The sequence below is a fragment of the Tupaia chinensis genome, unplaced genomic scaffold (genome assembly GCF_000334495.1).
Source record: "Tupaia chinensis unplaced genomic scaffold, TupChi_1.0 Scaffold000054_1, whole genome shotgun sequence".
Taxonomy (NCBI): Eukaryota; Metazoa; Chordata; class Mammalia; order Scandentia; family Tupaiidae; genus Tupaia; species Tupaia belangeri.
In genome coordinates this window covers 10,816,256-10,836,920 of record NW_006159512.1, presented here as the reverse complement: position 1 = coordinate 10,836,920, position 20,665 = coordinate 10,816,256, and the positions used below count along the sequence as shown (strand labels likewise).

General features: G+C 45.8%; 1 pseudogene; it reads right to left on the bottom strand.

The window, feature by feature from the left end:
- Positions 1-11,686: 11,686 nt before the first annotated feature.
- On the bottom strand, positions 11,687-12,250 carry LOC102474588 (39S ribosomal protein L32, mitochondrial pseudogene; annotated as a pseudogene).
- Positions 12,251-20,665: the final 8,415 nt, after the last annotated feature.

Genomic DNA, 20,665 nt, shown 5'->3' with positions numbered 1-20,665 from the left:
ATAGACGCATGCGCCTGCGGTTGTGTGCCCCGCCCCCTCTGCCTTTCCTCCCTTCGCCCCGGGCCCGGCGCTCACGAGCTGCACTGCGGCTGCGCTCTGCTTCCCCGCCCCGGCCGGGAGCCCCGCCCCCTCCGTGCGTGGCTTGCGTCTTGGGCTCTGGTCGGGCTGCGGAGAAGTGCCGCTCTGGTTCTCTGCGACAGGCTAGAGGAATGTTCTGGCACCCTGTTATGTCCCCTTGCGGGGAATTACCGACTTTTTTGGGTTTCTTTGTTTTTAGGCTTTACATAATACATTGTGTTCTTTGGGCCTCTCGGCGGAGTGGTACTAAATACTGATACGCGATTAGGCTTGCGTTCTTGGCTGGGTGTCCGACCTCCTGGAGCCTAAAGAGGCCAGTTCGAGACCCTCTGGGAGCGTGCTCTACCTCTCTGAACCTCGGGTTTTTCTCATCTGGAAAGAGAAAGACCTGCTTCATCGCGGTGTTAGAATCAGAATGACCCATGTACAAACGTGCTGGAGCCCTCCATCTCCTCCTGATGGGACAGAAGACTTTGGAATGTGGGGTCTCTACTCCCCCATGGAAAGCGTGCGACCAATGATCCCTTTTTCATCCTCGCTCTGTCGTTCCCCCTCGTTCAGTCCACAGGCGTTTATTGAGCCCAGTATTGAGTTATTGGTGATGCGACAGTCCACAATCCCAGCTCTGCCCGTTTCGTGCACTGAGAACCTCAGGTTTCTCATCTCTTTCTGAGCCACTTTGCAGGTCCTTGTTCCGGTGTTTCCACTGCCTCTAGAGCCACCCCGACTGTATTTTCCCACGCATATTTTGGAAGGCATCTAAAACGCAAATGCAAACCTGAGATTCATTCTTTAGAGCCTGTACAAGCTCCCACCCTGCAGGGCTTGTGAGGTTGGCACCTGTGCCTCCTGGGCCTCACTCTTCTGTGGAGGGTTACCGGTGCGAAACCGCTGGAGCCACTGCCCTCACTGTCACTAGCACACTGTGCTTCAAGATGATCACACCGCTGGTTAGCTTTCATCTCCGTTGGTCACCCCATCAAAGAGCCCTTCCACGCCGCCCAATTAAAATAATACCCCTGGAGGCCAGCGGGTAGCGTGGGTTTCATTGCACTGGACTCCGACATGGTCAGCTGTGGTTCAAGTCTCCGGTAGCTTGCTTTCTCATTTTCTCTCTCTGGTGAGTTCACATGTCCTGTAGCAAAAAAAAAAAAATTGAAAAAGATAATAAATATTTTTAAAAACAAAAAAACATACTGTCTCTGTCCAGGTTGGCACATTTATTGTTTTCATAGCATTCACCATGATCTAAAACTTATTTGTGTTATTGTCTTGCTCTCTCTCTCTCCTCACTACAATAGAAAATACAGAACAGCAGGAACCATAATGGTCTGCCATCAAAGGGCTTGACATATACTATGAACTTAATAAATATTTCTTAAATGAATTTGTTTAACGTATTTTTATAAAAAAAAAATATAAGAAAATTAGGGCCAGCAGGTGGCATGGTGGTTAAGACACGGGATCCCACATAGCAGACTCCACGGTCTGAGTCCCCGACCCTGCAGGTTGAAAACACTAAGGACACAGGTGCATGCATCCCAAGAGGAGAATGGAAGAGAAGGGATGGCAGAATGGCCATCCTCTCTGGGGGGTGATTTCTCATTCCACCCCCTCTCTGTCTCTCCTATGAACAAGTGTCCTGTGTCCCCCCACACACACAAAAAAAAAAAAAAAAAGAAAAGAAAAATAAAATTAGAAGAGGGGACCATCAAATGGCAGAATGGATACATCACTGGACTCTCACATGGCCACTGTTCGAATCTCAGACTAGGTCTCTTGAAACTCACATGAGACGTGTGCATGCGCCCAAAACCCCAGGAAGAAAATGGAGGAGACGGGACTGCTTCATGGCCATGTCCCCTGAGAGGGATGATTTCTCAATTTCTGTCTCTTTGACTCTCCTTGTCTAGGGTGAACTCACATGCCCTATAGCAAAAAAAATTCTCAAAAAAAAAAAAAAAAAGAAAATTAGAAGATTTTCCAGGTAAACTTTATGATTAAGAAAAAACTTTCTTTGTTTTCTGAGTATAAGATTTTAAAATTGAGTTTTTTCATCCTTTTCTAATGTTTATCTAGCCAGATCTAACACATAGCATGGTAAGTTGAGTGTATTTTCTGTTTCCCACTGGTTTCTCAGCAATGACTCAATCGATAAATTGAGTTTCTGCTGATAAAAGGTCATGAAGTTTCTTCCATGAAAATAAACAAGATTGTAAAATATCCAAGGTGAAATGTCATTTTTGTCTTCATTTTTCAAAATTAAATTTTACTTTAAGGCAAATTATAATTCTGTATTTGTATTTAGCAGTTACTGAGTTCTTTGGTAATTTAGTCAATGAAATAAACAATTCAAACTTAAACTGGGTAAGATCCAACACATCACTAGAAATTGATTCATATTTGATACAGATAGGCTGTAGAATTTATTAGCTAAATCCAGCTCCTGGCGCTCTAATCTTAAGCTGTGACATCACCAGAAGTTAATTCACCTGAATTAAATTAGATCAACACTCTTCAAAATAAGTCCACTGGGGGAACCAGCTGGTGGTATGGTGGTTAACGCGCTGGACACTTCTACATGGCCAAACAGGTTTGAATCCCAGACGTGGTGGCTTGCTTTCTCCCCGTGTGTGTGTGTGTGGTCAAATTAAAATAAATTAATGAATAAAATAAATAATTCTTTTTAAAATAAATGATTAAGTCTACTAGTGCCCGACAGGAGGAGTGGTGGTTAAGTCAGTGGACTCCCATGTGGTGAAACCACTATTTGAGTCCTGGACCTGGAGGCTTACTTTCTCACTTTCTCTTTCTCTCTCTCTCTCTGTCTTTCTGGTGAGCGCACGTGCCCTTTAGTAAATATAAAAATAATAATGATAAATAAAATAAATAAATCTAAAATAATAACTGCACTGAACTAAGAACTACACCATCATAAGAAATGCCCAGTTGCTAGGCATTACTTCTTAAAATCAATTATGAAGGAATAGTTTAGAGAGCTAATTCACATAAATGAAATCAATGTTATAAATTCCTTCTTTTTCTAAAATTGATTTAACTTTATTTATTTATTTTAATTTGATCAGAGAGGAACAGAATGAGAGAAAGAGGGAAAGTGAGAAAACAAGCCACCAGGTCCGGGACTCAAACCGTGGTCAGCCATGTGGGAGTCCAGCATCCTTAACCATCATGCCACCTGCCAGCCCCTATAAATTCCTTCTTGATTTTAGCTTCAAGAAAGTTGGTCTTTTCCGATGAACTTTTAAACTTCCATTACCAAAATTACTAATTTTTTTTTAGAGGTTTTTGCTACAGGACATGTGTGCTCGCCAGAGAGAGACAGAGAGACAGAAAGCGAGAAATCACGCCCCGGGGGATGGCCACGCTGTAATCCCTTCTCCTCCATTCTCCTCTCGGGGCCTTGGGCACACGCACACACGTGCCCGGTGTGAGTTTTAAGCCACCAGGTCCGGGACGCAAACCGCAGTCGACTATATGGGAGTCCAGCGACATAGCCATTATGCTAACTGCTGGCCCTACCCGTACATTTATTATAGAAAGATAAGGCAGCCGAAGGTACTGACAAGAGAATGGTTGACATTATGGGCAATGGAATTGAAGTTGGTGAGGACGAAGTGAAGACAATTGAATAGGGAGAAAGGTAAGGGCGTCAAATCCCTGGCAGTCAGCACGACATCAGAGAACAAGTACACGTGGGTTATCCGTGGAAGAACACGATGTGGACCAGCTGCTGGGGTATACATACCTCGTGTTCGGTGGCTTTACACCGCTGCCACAGAGGCTTTGCCATCTTTTTTTTTGGAGAAGTTTTTGCCATAGGGCGCGTCCGGGACTTGAACCCCAGTCGACTCCATGGGAGTTCAGCGACATAGCCATTACGCTAACTGCTGGTCCCCTAATACAGCTTTTTGTTTTGTTTTGTTTTTAATTTGGAAACAAGTGCTTTATCTTAAAGGGCAACGAAGGGCTTCCAGTGAAGAAACACTGCGATGCTGACTAAGGCTGCTCGGGAGATGGTATTCTCTCTGCAGTCTCCGCTCTGTCGCTGGCATCCGGAGTGTTGTGTTCCGACATGAAGCTGTGGACTTTGTGACAGCTATGCAAAGTCTACTTTTTGTCAAAGGTTGGGGAAAGAGAAATCTAGGTGACTCTATTGTGGAGGATCTTTTCATTGCGAGGAACACTTGAAAGAAAAAATAAAAAGACCTTTTGAATAGCCATCTCCTGCTTTTCTTTCTTGTATGACAGTTTCATTTTCAGGCAGAAGCAAGGAGGGAAAAAAAACCCAGCCCTCTGCAGGAGGTGACCCCTGCCGCAGCGCGCCCCGTGCTGTCAGTCACGCCGAGGGCCATCTGTCCCACTTGAGATTTCAGGAGCCATCTTGCACATCTGCTGCGCCTTTTCTAATGTCACCACAGGCCCCGCGAAGAGCTGTTAGATGAATTAGGAAACCAGGGTGCAGCTGCATGTAGCTGATTCTCAGTGTTTGCACCTGGGCCCTACATCAATCTCAGTTTTGAAATTTGTTCTGAGATTAGATTCTCAAAGTAAATCATGAAAACTTCTAAGAGAGTGGTTCTTAAAATGCTCCCTGAAAGTTTGAAACATAGATCTATTTTAAGAACTCCCACCAAATGTTTACAATTCAGGCCGGCTGTCAACATTTAAATAATTATTCCTGAGTTTTTCCCCAGGAAAAGCATCACACACACACACACAAAAATGTTTTTAAAACTTGGACTTAGGAGCCGAGTACTTCCTGATATGAAAGGAAGTTTGATGTCTGCTATGGAGACCAGCAGGTGGTGTGGAGGTTAAGGTGGGACCAGCAGGTGGTATGGAGGTTAAGGTGGGGCCAGCAGGTGGTGTGGGGGTTAAGGTGGGGCCAGCAGGTGGTGTGGGGGTTAAGGTGGGGCCAGCAGGTGGTGTGGGGGTTAAGGTGGCTGGCCGCCACACAGCCAACCGTGCGGTTCAGGTCCCAGACCCACCATCTTGCACACATCAGACTCATGTGCATGCATGCCCCAAATCCCAAAAGGTTAATGAAGAAGGGACTGTTGTTTGGCTATCCCCCCCCGAAGTTGGTTTCTAGCGCTCTCTCTCTCTCTCGATTATTTTTATTTTATTTATTATTTTTAAAAAATGACCAGAGAGAGAGAGAAAGTGAGAAAGCAAGCTACCAGGTGTGACTCAAACCACAGTCAGCCATGTGGGAGTACGCTGCCTTAACCACTGCGCAACCTACCAGGCCCTCTCTCTCGCTTTCTCTCTCTCTCCAATGAGCACCGCACCCTGTGGCAAATTTTTAAAAAGAGACATGCTAGGGGACCAGCACTTGGCATAATGATTATGTCACTGGACTCCCATGTAGTCAACCACAGTTCAAGTCTTGAACCTGGAGGCTTGAAACTCACGCTGGGCGCGTGTGTGTGCATGCGCAAGACCCCAGAAGGAGAATGGAGGAGAGGGGACTGCAGCATGGTCATATCCCCTGGGGAGGGATTTCTTTCTGTCTCTGTCTCTCCAGTGAACACACGTGCCCTATAGCAAAAATCTCTCTAAAAAAATAGATATGCTAGAAGTTTGTGGGCTAGGTATCTAAAAATAGTAGTAGTGGTAACAGCTTCAATCTAGTTTCTCTACATCAACCTCAACACTGACCATAAGAGGGACCAGCGGTTAGCGTAATGGCTACGTCGCTGGACTCCCATGTAGTCGACCGTAGTTCAAGTCCTGGTCCCTGTTCCCAAGATCCTGAGAGGAGAATGGAGGAGAAGGGATTGCGGCGTGGCTATTCCCCCTGGGGGGTGATTTCTCGCTTTCTGTCTCTCTGTCTCTCTCTGTCTTTCCAGCAAGTACATGCACCCTATAGCAAAAATCTCTTAAAAAAAAAAAAAAAAAAAAACTGACCAAAAGACAAATACACTATTAGTTACTGGTGTTTTGAGGAAAATGGGGATTTTCACATTCTTATGATATTGTGGCCTAGGATGTAAGAAGCTTACTGACCTGAATGTTAAACTGTGGAAATCGGTCCTGGTGCATGCTGATGTCCAAAGGCTGTTTTGCTCAGCGTTAGCTCCTGTAGCATTTTCATATGCTTTGCAAGAACACTGACCACTCTGCGACTGTCTGTTTCCATGCTTTGACCACAGTGCCGATCGTAACAAGTAAAGGGACCCCCCCCCACCCGTGTTACAGCAACAGCATAATGCATGCCGCTGTTTTTAAAGTGTTTTGTTAAACAAAAAAATCATAATGTGTAATAGGAAAATGCGGGTGATTTTTCCTAAAAGGAACTTTAGCAGGTGCAACTAGCAGATACGATCAGAAGCCACAGCCTCTCGCTGTGCCCTCCACTCGCGTGCCCTCTGCCCACGTGCCCTCTGCCCCTGTGTGCCCTCTGCCCATGTGCCCTCAATCTGCATGCCCTCTACCTGTGTGCCCTCTGCCCCTGCGTGCCCTCCGCCCACGTGCCCTCTGCCCCTGTGTGCCCTCTGCCCATGTGCCCTCAACCCGCGTGCCCTCTACCTATGTGCCCTATGCCCCTGCGTGCCCTCTGCCCCTGCGTGCCCTCTGCCTGTGTGCCTGCAACTGCACCTGTGTGTTGTCTTTTCCTCTGGCTCCTCTGGCTCTTCCACCTGTGCTCTTATCCCAGACCAGCACTAAGGTCACGTGGTAGACTCCATCCTGCTACTCAACACCCTAAAGCAGTCCTAGCTCTTCCCTCCCATCCTCAGTTTCCCCTCACTGTTGGAAAACTCCCACCAGCAGTGCGGTGGTAAAACAAGGCTCTGAGAGGCCGACCCACACAGGATGGTTCTGGGATTGCCTCCATGGACCTCCCTGCGTGTGCCAGGCACAGACAGGTCCACGGTCTTGGGCTGGCTGAGGCTGGGGGCGGATCGTGGTGTCAAGACCCTGCTGGGGGAACGTTCTCTCTTACTCACAGAGGAGACAAATTAACTTAAAAAACTTGTTTTAAATTCTCATCAGTGGATAGATGAGCTATAATTCTTTTATCTTTTTTTTTTTTTTGAGATATTTTTGTTACAGGGCACATGCGCTTGTTGGAGAGCCAGAAAGAGAGAAATTCCCTCCCCGGGGGGATGGCCACGCCACAATTCCTTCTCCTCCATTCTCCTCTCGGATCTTAGGCATGCACGCACACGCACCCGGTGTGAGATTCAAGTCACCAGGTCCAAGACTAGAACCACGGTCACACGTGGGAGTCTAGCGCCTTACCCGCCATGCCGCCCACTGGCCCCACCATTCTTTTAACGGTAATAGAATCTCTCTTGACCCGTCATCCCGTCTATCTGCTGCTCTGTGGGAAGATTCCTTAATAGAACTGTCTACACTTGCCACCTTCAGTTCCTCCTCGCCCAGTCTCTTTTGGGCCCACGTCTAGCATGCTTTTACCCCTACCCGGCCATGGAAGATGAGTTGTCAATGTCCCCATGAGGTCCATGTTGCTAAGTCCATGTTTCAGTTCTCAGTCCTCGTATTGTTACACCTAGGCTAAAGCATTTGACACAGTTGATCACTTTCTTTTTTAATTTGCAGAGGACGTGTGCACTCTCTAGAAAGAGAAAGAGAGGGAGAAAGTGGGAAAGCACCTCCCATGGGGGATGGTCACACTGCAATCCGTTTTCCTCCATTTTCCCCTCCTTTTCAGATTTCAGGTATGCATACACATGCACCCGGCATGTTTTTCAAGGGTACGGCACTCAAACCGCACCATTGGTCATGTGGGATCCAGTCACCTTAACCACCATGTCACCAGCTGACCCGATTATGTCTTTTTTAAACATTTTCTTCATTGGGTTCCAAATTAATCCTGATTTTCCATTCCCCCCCCCATCCTACTTACTACATTTTTCCATTTCTTTTGCTCATTCCTCCTCATCTTCCTGACTTCTAAATGTGGGGGTGTGGAGACCTGCTGTTGGCATAATGGCTATGTCGCTGGACTCCCATGTAGTCGACCATGGTTCGAGTCCCAAACCCCGTGGCTTAAACTTACATCGGGCACGTGTGCGTGCGTGCGTGCGTGCCCAAGATCCTGAGAGGAGAATGAAGGAGAAGGGATTGCAGCGTGGCCATCCCCCCTGGGGGGTGACTTCTCGCTTTCTGTCTCTCTGTCTCTGTCTTTCTGGTGAGCGCACTAAGGCAAAAACCTCTCCGAAAAAAGAAAATGGCGGGGGGCGGGGGGTTGTCGTTTCACTCAGCCTTTGGCATCTCCTTGGTAATATTCTTGGTAAGCTCATCCAGTTCCCAGGCTTTACTGGCCACCCCAGAGCTCACTAATTGGTCTAGTATAGGCTTCTCTCGGAACTCCAGAATCCTATTTCTGTTGGGTTGTCAGGACACGTTTTTGCATAGAAATATGTGTCATGACTTTCCAGACAAGGTAATACATACATCTAATTTTCACCTAAAACTTAATACTTTGAAACAAATTTCTGATCTCTAGCCCTACCTCCAAAATAATGAACGTCTTCTTTCAGTTTTCTCCATCTCACTTGAAGGCAATTCCACTTTCCAGTTTACGAAGTAGAATCCTCTAGGGGCATCCTGACCCTCTTCTTTCTTTCACATCCTATATAAATGTCGATGGGACCAGCAGATGGCGTGATGGCTAAGTCGCTGGACTCGAACCGTGGTTCGAGTCCCAGACCCAGTGGCTTAAACTCATGCCAGGCGCATGTACGTGCATGCCCAAGATCCCGAGAGGAGAATGGAGGAGAAGGGATTGCAGTGTGGCCATCTCCCTGGGGGGTGATTCCTCGCTTTCTGTCTATCTCTCTCTGTCTTCCTGGCAAGAGCATGTGCCCTATAACAAAAACCTCTGTCCCCCCCAAAAAAGTCGGGCGAGCCCTGTTGACTTTATCTTCAAAGGAGATTCATAACCTGGTCCCTTCTTATTAGATCTACTCCTCTCACCACAATTCTCCACGGTCATCTCTTGCCTAGATTAATGCAGACATGCTGATCTTACAATTACCTTAGCTGGGGATGGCAGATGGCATAGTGGCTAAGGTGCTGGACTCCCACTTAGTCAACAGTGGTTCAGGTCAGACTCTGGCTTGAAATTCATGCTGGGTGCATGTGTTTGTATGCTCAAAATCCTGAGAGGAGAATGAAGGAGAAAGAATTACGGCATGGCCAACCCCCTGAGGGGTGATTTCTCACTTTCTCTCTTTCTCTCTCTCCAGCAAGTGCACACACCTTACAGCAAAAATCTCTAGAAAATAAAATAAAATTTTAAAAAGAGTCCATTTTTGTTGCTGTAACAGAATACCACAGACGGGGTAACTTATAGGGGCAGAAGTTTATTTCTCACAGCTCTGGAGGCTGGGAAGCCCAAGACCAAAGTGCTGACCGGTTTGGTTATACGGTCAGAGCTGCAGCCTCCAGTGGGGAGATCTGTGTCCTCACGTGGAGGCATGCAGGAGAAGCCAGAAATGCTGTGTGAAACTTCTATGACAAGAACATCCGTCTCGAGGGCCAGAAGGTGGCGCAGTGGCTGGGGTACTGGACCCCCACATGGCCAACTATGATTCAAGTCCCAGACCTGGCAGCTGACTTTCTCACTTTCCCTTCCTCTCTTTCTCTGTCTCTCTCTCTCTGGTCAAATTAATAATAACAATAACACATAAAATAAAATAAATAACTCTCTTTTTTAAAAATATAGTTTAAAAAAGTTTTTGCTAGAGGGAGTATGCACTTGCCAGAAAGAAAGAGAGACAGAAAGTGAGAAATCACCCCCCCGCAGGGGGTGATGATGGCCATGCCGCAATCCCTTCTCCTCCATTCTCCTCTTGGGATCTTGGGCACACACGCACACGTGCCCGGCATGAGTTTAAACCACCAGGTCCGGGATTTGAACTGCTGTTGACTACTTTGGAGTCTAGTGACATAGCCATTACGCTAACTGCTGGTCCCAATATTTTTCTGTTTTTGTTTTTTTTTTTCTGTGCAAAAATGCATCATGCCTTTTCCGATGACCCAATAGGTGTGTATTATATCTCTCATGTATGTCATATAGATATATATGTATAGACATAGGAAATTTTCTTTTTTTTCACATCCACAACAGATTTATTTGTTAAAGGGAAGGTTTTGAGAGAAAAAAAAAAAACACAGTATGGAATAGAAAATAAGTACAAATGTAAGCTGCTTTTTTAATTGTTTTATAACCACAACACAATAGTACAGAGAATGCCCTGTGCAAAACACAATATATTTTCAAAAACAACCCAATATATTTATATTATTATGACACCAGTCATTTTAGATTAGGGACCATCCCAATGACTCCTTTTTTTCTATTTTTTTTGGTCAAGAATTCAAACAAACAAAAAAGAAGTTAAGAAAGAAAGAAAACAGTCCTGAAAGAACATGTACTAGACTGTTAAGGGTGGTTAACTCAGAGAAAGAGAGAGAGAGAGAGAGAGAGAGCCCCATGTGGAGTCCCTGGTGCATGTCCTGGGGGCTCTCTGTCCAGGCTGGCCGCACATGCCTGGTGTGGGCTGTGGGGTTGGGGCAGAATGCAATGTAAGGATCCTTTCAGGGAGTCTGTCTCTTTGTCTCTGTCTCTGTGTCTCTCATGGAGGAAATAAAAAGAACTTTCTGAAAATTTAAAAAAAAATTGAAATTGAGTATATATGTAATTATTACTAAAGAAGGCAAATATGATAGTGAAAAAATTAGAAATAAGTGCCTTAGGGCCAGCAGGTGGTGTGTGGTTAGGTGTTGAAGTTCCACGTGGCTGACCACGATTTGTGTCCCAGACCAGGCAGCTTGCTTTCTCACATTCCCTCTTTCTCTGTGTCTGTGAGCACGCATGCCCTGTAGCAAGTTTTAAAAAATAATAAATAAGATTAAATAAATAATTCTTAAAAAAGAAGAGAGAAGCACCTCACAGTAGAGGAGTAATTAAATAAACTCTGACTCACCCACATCAAAAAGATTATTTTTTTTTCTGCTATAAATTTTTAATTATTTGTTTTATTTTTGTTCTGGGAATTTCATTTACTTAAAACCTCATAGTATAGTGGAAACAGAAATATTAGTCCATTGAAACTTTGTATAAATAAATATTTTCAGAGTTTATTCATAAAATATTCTTTTTTTTTAATCTTTTTTTTTTTTGAGAGGTTTTTTTTTTTTTTTCACTATAGGGCGCGTGCGCTCGCCAGACAGACAGAGAGAGACATAGAGACAGAAAGCGAGAAATCACCCCCCAGGGGAGATGGTCATGCCGCAATCCCTTCTCCTCCATTCTCCTCCCGGGATCTTGGGCACGCATGCACACGCGCCCGGCGTGAGTTTTAAGCCACCGGGTCCGGGACGTGAACCGTGGTCGACTACGTGGGAGTCCAGCGACATAGCCATTACGCTAACTGCTGGTTCCCTTCATAAAATATTCTTTAAATGATCCTCCATAAAACTTAATAAAGAACATTTTAAACTGTATTGATGATTTAAAAATAAGCACAGCAACATCACAAAAACAAAGAATCTTCATTTTGTCAGGAGAAATACTGCAGTCTGAAGTTAGCCTCTTTTAACACCGTGGCTGTCAGTTCTGGGTGAGCCAGGATGGCCGCTTCCTCTCTCGTTCAATGATCCCCTTACCCTGCTCTTGCTCAGACGGTGTCTCTCCTGAGTACAACACCACGGTCTCCACGGCAGGAGCCCCGAAGGGGCCCCCTTCCTGCTTCCCTATCTGCCGTCTGACTTCTTCAGTCCCCTCGCGCACCTTCTCAGAGCAATAGCCACAAAGCACGCGCTTCAGTTTCAGATGGCCACATTCGGGACACATGTCTATACTGCTCTTAACTTTTATCGGCTTCTGAGGGTCTCTTCGCCTACACCGGTTCACTTCAATGCTGTGTCTGCTTTTAGGAGCTGCCATCCAAAAGATACTGTCCGAAAGGCTGGAATTCTCACTTGGACTGGTAGCATTTGCTGGTTCTGTCAATATGGCTGGACCCTCAACTGCTAATGCTGGTCCCCACTGAGGACTAGGGGAGCCTAGCCGGCTCTGCTGAAGCCTCCGCTGCAGTCCTTCCCCACAGTCTCAGAGCAGCCCCCGGGCAGCTGGCCACAGCGGAACCACCAGCACCAGCATGGCCGGCGCCATCTTTCTCTCCCAAAAAGATGATTAAAAATCATGTTTTGGGGCCACCTAGAAGCGTGGTAGTTAATGTGACTGGATTCCATGTGGGGACTGCACGGTTTGAGTTTCAGGATGCGTGTGTGCCCAGCATCCTGAGAGGAGGATGGAAGAGTAGGGACTGTGGCATGACCATCCTCCCAGGGCTGTGATGGAGTCATGGCTCACTTTCCCTCTCTCTCTTTCTGTCTCTGGTGAGCACACGTGTCCTGTGACTTTTTTTTTTTTTTTTTTTTTTTTTTTTTTATTTAGTTGTCGGCACCGTTGGGCCAGCCAGATAGCATTGTGGTTAAGATGCTGGATCCTACAGGGCTGACATTGTGGTTTGAGTCCTGGAACCAGCAACTTGAAAACGTGTGTGTGTGTGTGTGTGTGTGTGTGTGTGCACCGAAGATCTCAAGAGGAGAATGGAGGAGGAGGAATTGTGGTGTGGTCATCCCACAGGAGGTGATTTCTCTCTGTCTCTGTCTCTTTCGCACAAAACAAAACATAATCGTGTTGAGTGAACGCAAAATAGCACAGTAAAGAGGTCAGTGAAAAAAGTGGCATGGCAGGAGCTCAACGCTGCAGGTATAACACGGGCTGAGTGCGGGACAGCAAGGAGCCGAGCTCCCATGTGATGGAGAACAAGTCCTGATTCGGTCACCAAATGCACGTGACCTTCAGCATGTTCACCTCTCCGGAGTGGTTTCCTCTGTGGAAAGTACAGGGTGGTAAGACATGGATCTTGCAAGGTGTTTGTGAAAGCGAATCGGATCATTCAGAGAAAGCTCCTGCCATCACACAGAGCCCACAAAGGTTATACATCGCATTGTGAAAAATAGGAAACAAAGAAAACCCTAAAAATGCTCCAAGTGTATGAATTTATTTGTCCCATGTGAGTGAGAGACAGTGAGAGGTAGAGAGAGAGACAGGGACCCCCAATAGAGTCCTCATACCATGACTCACTCCCAGTTTTGCTGGCCCGGATCACAGACATGCACACACACAGCTGGCATGCTTGCAGAGGTCTTGGGTTGCGAACCCAGGACCTTTCTTATGCAGGACCAACAGTTTGACTGCTTCACCATCGTCTGCCCCACCCCCAAATTCTAATCATTGTTGTTTTTCCTACAGGGTGTGTGGGCTCGTCAGGGACAGAGAGAGAAAGTGAGAAAACACCTTCTGGGTGAATGGCCACACCACAAACCCTTCTCCATTCTCCTCTTGTGTTTTTTGAGCACACACACACACACACACACACACACACACACACACATTCACCATAATTTCCTAGCTGCCGGGTTTGGGATTCGAACCTCAGAGTCAGTTATGTGGGATCCAACAGTCTTAACCTCCATGACACCTGCTGGCCAACTATGCTTGTTTTTTAGTGTGAAAGTTACTTTTTTTATTTCTTTATACTTTCTGTATTTTAAAAATTGCAATCAGAAAGAATTGTGTCTGGTTTCCCATCAAGTACAGCAGCGGTAAAAGCAATGGCCGGCCGTTTTATTCGCTCTCTCCGCGGGATCTCGCAGTTTTCCATTTAGAAGGTAGGTCTGTACCTCCTCTACCAGATGGGCCTCCAGACAAAAATGCCTGAGAAAGGGAAATCCTGGGAAAGCTCTCAGTCAAAAGGGAGCCTTCGAAGGAAGGAATAATATCGTATTTCTGTAAAGCACTTTTTTGATTTTTTTTTTTTTTTTTTGGAGAGATTTTCACTGTAGGGCGCGTGCGCTCGCCAGACAGACAGAGAGAGACATAGAGACAGAAAGCGAGAAATCACCCCCCAGGGGGGGATGGTCACGCCGCAATCCCTTCTCCTCCATTCTCCTCTCGGGATCTTGGGCACGCACGCACACGCGCCCGGCGTGAGTTTTAAGCCACCGGGTCCGGGACACGAACCGCGGTCGACTACGTGGGAGTCCAGCGACATAGCCATTACGCTAACTGCTGGTTCCCTGTAAAGCACTTTTCACTGCACGTATGTGACTGAGTTGTCAGAAAAGCCCGTACAGATGTTGCTATTTTCACTTTACAGACCAAAAGCTGATGCTCAAAGAGATTAAAGAGCAAAATGACAGAATCTGCAATGACTAAAGCTGGAACTTGAATATGGCTCTTTGAGGTTAAAAAATAAAAAGATCAGGACCAGCAGTTGGTGTAGTGGCTATGTCACCGAACTCCCATGTAGTCAACCACGGTTCGAGTCCCAAACCTGGTGGCTTAAACTCACGCCGGGTGCATGTGCATGCATGCCCAAGATCCCAAGAGGAGAATGGAGAAGGGATTGTGGCGTGGCCATCCCCACTGAGGACTGATTTCTGTTTTCTGTCTCTCTGTCTTTCTGGTGAACACATGTCGTTAGCAAAAACCTCTCTAAAAAAAAAAAAAAAAATAGTAACTTGGGGCCATCCCTATTGTCTAATTGTTGAGGGAGCCAGAGTCCATGTGAATGACTATAGCTCAAATCCCAGCTCCAGCAGCTCGAGAGACCTGCTGGGCACACGTATGTGCATGCCCCAAATCCAGACAGGATGGAGAAATGATGAAGGGATTGCACTATGACCTTATCCCAGTGGGGGGACGGAGAAAGCTTTCTCACTCCCCCATCTCTGTTCTCTGTCTCTGTCTCTGTCTGGTGAACATATGCAACCTCTGGCAATAAAATAATAATAATTTTTCAGTTGAAATTTGAATAAGGCAAATATCTCCAGCGATGTCTAGTGATGTTTATTTGTGTATCTGTGTTAAAGTGGGGATGAAAGGAGAGGGTAGAAGTGAGGGACTCTCAATAACCAAAACTGAATGTTTGAATTTAAATGTTCACGAGCATAAAAAAGTCAAGAAGCCAGGCTAGCAGGTGGTGTGGAGGTTAAGGTGGCTGGGCTCCCACATGGCTGACTGAGGTTTGAGTCCTGGACCTGGTGGCTTGCTTTCTCACTTTGTCTCTCTCTCTCTTTCTCTATCCTTCTCTGGTCAAATTAAAATAAGTAAATAGATAAAGTTAAATAAAAATCATTATTTAAAAAAAAAAGTCAAGAGGCCGACAGACAACCAGTCAGTCTGTTAGACAGGAAAAGGACCCTAGGTTCATACATGTGGGCAGGAATAGAGTGTTTGTCCCAAAGCCAGGGCAAGAAGTCTGCCATTAGCACAAAGACCAGCAGACACCATTAAAGGGAATTTTCGGAAGGGAGTGACATTGTTAGAATGGCAACAGAGGAAGTTGATTTTGGCAGCAGCTTTGGGAAAGGACTTTGGGAGTAGAAAGATCTGGAGAGAAGACTTTTCTCCAGGGGAGAAAGGAGTACACAACATACATAGGTGGAATTGTGCAAATGGAAAGGATTGCGCACACGAAAGTCTTCTGCTTTGATCTTTTATGGGAATCCAGCCAAGTCTGGCGTTGCACCTGTCTCTCCACTGTACTTTGAATTCAGCTGCTGTGAAGACGTACTCCAAGTCGCTCTATCAGCAGTGTTTCAGAATCACCGTCTGCTTTGAGCACCTTCTGGTGTGTTCCAACGAGACGTGGGCATGTCCAACCAGTTTTCGAGTGCGGCTATCTGGACATTCCAAACTCTGGTAATAGGCATTAGCACCTGGGGATTGAAACGGTGAAATAAAACGCCCATTGTTTCGAACGTGGTTCTGTGCCATGAGTTTACATTAAGGGAGTTGGGGCTGCGGTTAAGGGCTGTTAGTCAGGATCTTCTAAGAGCTGGCTTGTCTGGACCCGCTTCTCAGTTCTCTGAACTGTAGTCTCCCTGTTATTTATCCCACACAGTTCATCGTTGGATAAACACCTAGCAGCCTGTGAGTTTTCTCTTGTTTTGTTTTTTGTTGTTGTTGATTTCATCTGCACTGAGCTGCTTTGTATTTTTAAATTCTGTTCAGACTGATGGCGAATGTTAATATGTGTTAGACAGCAATGCTGGAGATTCAGATTGTAACTGTAGAAAAAATCATACACTCACATAGTTATTTTCATATATTCTCTTTTTGTATTATGGAGTTGAAGGATTTATTTTTTAATTGACAGAAGGCACATGCACTCGCCAGAGAAATGGGGGAGAGAGAGAGCAAGAGAGAGAGGAAATGGAGGGAGAAAGCATCCCCCAATGGGGAATGGTCACGTCACAATTCTTTCCCCTCCACTTCTCAGTCCTGTCGGGATTTGGGACCTAGAGTGCTTTTCAAGCTTCCAGGGCCAGGATTTGAACTATTGGCCATGTGGGATCCCTTAACCACTGGGCTACAGAGCCAGCCCAAAGAATTTAACAAACATCACTTATGAGACTTCCAAAGAGATTAAAGAGCAAAATGACAGAATCTGCAATGACTAAAGCTGGAACTTGAATATGGCTCTTTGAGGTTAAAAAATAAAAAGATCAGGACCAGCAGTTGGTGTAGTGGCTATGTCACCCAACTCCCATGTAGTCAACCACGGTTCGAGTCCCAAACCTGGTGGCTTAAACTCACGCCGGGTGCATGTGCATGCATGCCCAAGATCCCAAGAGGAGAATGGAGGAGAAGGGATTGCGGCGTGGCCAACCCCCCTGGGGGGTGATTTCTCGCTTTCTGTCTCTCTGTCTCTCTGTCTGTCTGGCGAGCGCACGCGCCCTATAGCCAAAACCTCTCTAAAAAAAAAAAAAAATAGTAACTTGGGGCCATCCCTATTGTCTAATTGTTGAGGGAGCCAGAGTCCATGTGAATGACTATAGCTCAAATCCCAGCTCCAGCAGCTCGAGAGACCTGCTGGGCACACGTATGTGCATGCCCCAAATCCAGACAGGATGGAGAAATGATGAAGGGATTGCACTATGACCTTATCCCAGTGGGGGGACGGAGAAAGCTTTCTCACTCCCCCATCTCTGTTCTCTGTCTCTGTCTCTGTCTGGTGAACATATGCAACCTCTGGCAATAAAATAATAATAATTTTTCAGTTGAAATTTGAATAAGGCAAATATCTCCAGCGATGTCTAGTGATGTTTATTTGTGTATCTGTGTTAAAGTGGGGATGAAAGGAGAGGGTAGAAGTGAGGGACTCTCAATAACCAAAACTGAATGTTTGAATTTAAATGTTCACGAGCATAAAAAAGTCAAGAAGCCAGGCTAGCAGGTGGTGTGGAGGTTAAGGTGGCTGGGCTCCCACATGGCTGACTGAGGTTTGAGTCCTGGACCTGGTGGCTTGCTTTCTCACTTTGTCTCTCTCTCTCTTTCTCTATACTTCACTGGTCAAATTAAAATAAGTAAATAGATAAAGTTAAATAAAAATCATTATTTAAAAAAAAAAAGTCAAGAGGCCGACAGACAACCAGTCAGTCTGTTAGACAGGAAAAGGACCCTAGGTTCATACATGTGGGCAGGAATAGAGTGTTTGCCCCAAAGCCAGGGCAAGAAGTCTGCCATTAGCACAAAGACCAGCAGACACCATTAAAGGGAATTTTCGGAAGGGAGTGACATTGTTAGAATGGCAACAGAGGAAGTTGATTTTGGCAGCAGCTTTGGGAAAGGACTTTGGGAGTAGAAAGATCTGGAGAGAAGACTTTTCTCCAGGGGAGAAAGGAGTACACAACATACATAGGTGGAATTGTGCAAATGGAAAGGATTGCGCACACGAAAGTCTTCTGCTTTGATCTTTTATGGGAATCCAGCCAAGTCTGGCGTTGCACCTGTCTCTCCACTGTACTTTGAATTCAGCTGCTGTGAAGACGTACTCCAAGTCGCTCTATCAGCAGTGTTTCAGAATCACCGTCTGCTTTGAGCACCTTCTGGTGTGTTCCAACGAGACGTGGGCATGTCCAACCAGTTTTCGAGTGCGGCTATCTGGACATTCCAAACTCTGGTAATAGGCATTAGCACCTGGGGATTGAAACGGTGAAATAAAACGCCCATTGTTTCGAACGTGGTTCTGTGCCATGAGTTTACATTAAGGGAGTTGGGGCTGCGGTTAAGGGCTGTTAGTCAGGATCTTCTAAGAGCTGGCTTGTCTGGACCCGCTTCTCAGTTCTCTGAACTGTAGTCTCCCTGTTATTTATCCCACACAGTTCATCGTTGGATAAACACCTAGCAGCCTGTGAGTTTTCTCTTGTTTTGTTTTTTGTTGTTGTTGATTTCATCTGCACTGAGCTGCTTTGTATTTTTAAATTCTGTTCAGACTGATGGCGAATGTTAATATGTGTTAGACAGCAATGCTGGAGATTCAGATTGTAACTGTAGAAAAAATCATACACTCACATAGTTATTTTCATATATTCTCTTTTTGTATTATGGAGTTGAAGGATTTATTTTTTAATTGACAGAAGGCACATGCACTCGCCAGAGAAATGGGGGAGAGAGAGAGCAAGAGAGAGAGGAAATGGAGGGAGAAAGCATCCCCCAATGGGGAATGGTCACGTCACAATTCTTTCCCCTCCACTTCTCAGTCCTGTCGGGATTTGGGACCTAGAGTGCTTTTCAAGCTTCCAGGGCCAGGATTTGAACTATTGGCCATGTGGGATCCCTTAACCACTGGGCTACAGAGCCAGCCCAAAGAATTTAACAAACATCACTTATGAGACTTCTTTTCTAACTTTTTTTCCCCAGAGATTTTTTTGCTATAGGGTGTGTGTGCTTTCTAGAGAGACACAGAGAGACAGAAAGCAAGAAATCACCCCCCAGGGAGGTTAACCATGCCACATTCCCCTTTCTTTCATTCTCCTCTCTGGATTTCTGGCATGCATGCACATATACCCAGCATGTTTCAAGCTGCCGGATCCAGGATTCACACTGTGGCCAGCCACATGGGAGTCCAATGCCTTAACCACTATACCACCTGCTGACCTTCTTTTTTAACTTTGTAAAAATTCATAATACAGTGCATATGTGTGTATGCATGAGAGATAAGCACCCTTCACAGGGTCTGGTCACATGGGCAATTCCCCTTCCCCAGTCCTCCAGCCTGTCAGACCCTGGGCACTCATACTGGTGCCTACCGTGTTTCAGGCTGCCCAGGCCAGGGATTCAAACTGCTGTCACCACATGGGGCCCATGTGCTGCTCTAGAGCAGCTCATTACTACTGTGCCATAGAGCCAGCCAGAAACTTAACAATTGATGTCCTTAGGGACATGTAATGGGATGACATCACATCGATGTTCATGGACATGGTCTAGAAAAGGCCAGTGCCATCTCTAGGTCGATGCCTGTTTATTTCAGCACTTCAGGGTCCCCAGGGTCAGCTGGCTATTGATTAAGCCATTGGAGAATGTGCCCAGGTGTCTCACATACACCTTCTGACATGGAAAGAAGGGATTTTCCAGGGCCAGCAGGTGACGTGGTGGTTAGGGGCACTGGACTCCCACATGGCCAACCTTGGTTCAAGTCTCAGACCTGGCTGCTTGTTTTCTCACTTTCCCTCTCTCTCTGTCCCTCTCTGGTCAAATTAAAATAAATAAATAAAAGTTAAATAAAATAATTCTTCAAAAAAAAATTTTTTTCCAAAGGAGCGTGTTCTTCATGGCCAATTGAAATGATCTGTAGGAAGGCTCAAAAGGACTTAAACAAGGCTGAGAACTCCATAGCCTTAGTAAAATCAGCCCATTCCTGTGGTCACACCAGCTGAGGCAGGATTATAGGAAGGGTCACACAGCTGACAACGCTGCCACTTACCGGTGAGCACGCTGGCCCTCCCTCTCCACTGCAAAGTGCCAAGGCCTCAGGCACAAAGCAGAGGCTATCGGGGAGGCAGACCCCCTTCCCTTAAGTGACCACCATTTGATGCCAAATATATTATATTACATATTTCAAGGCAATGGAAGCCCAAGCCCCCTGGTGATTCATTATCTGCATAGAGTTTAGCACATCCACTGATCCGATCCGGGTCAGTTTTCCACGCCTCCCAACCCAGCCCTTCCGCTGTGTGCTTTGGGACTGAGGTTCCTCTTTCATTCACTGAGGTCCATCCAGGACACTGCACTGTCCTCTCCCCTGAGGGCTAGCTGTGTTTTCTGAACTTGGCAGAATCCAGAGGTGATGTCCTTGTTAATCATAGCTGCTTTCAGACATTTTTATTGTTCCTTCTCTCTAGAAACAAAACGAAACGAAACCAAACCAACTAAACACCCCTTAGCATCTTTGAAACATGTGTTATCATATCACTCCCCTTTCTCTTTCTCTTTCTTTTTTTTTCTTTCTTTCTTTTTTTTTTTTTTCTTCCTACTTAGGGTGTGTGCACAAACCTGGAGAGATACAGAGAGGCAAAGTGAGAAGTCACTCCCTGGGGGCATGGCCACGAAGAAACCCCTTCTCCTCCATTCTCCTCCCCGGATTTTGACCACTAACCTTCTTTACTAAGTCATCTACCAGCCTCTTGCTAACTCTTTTTTTTTTTTAAATAAAAGATTATATATTTAAAT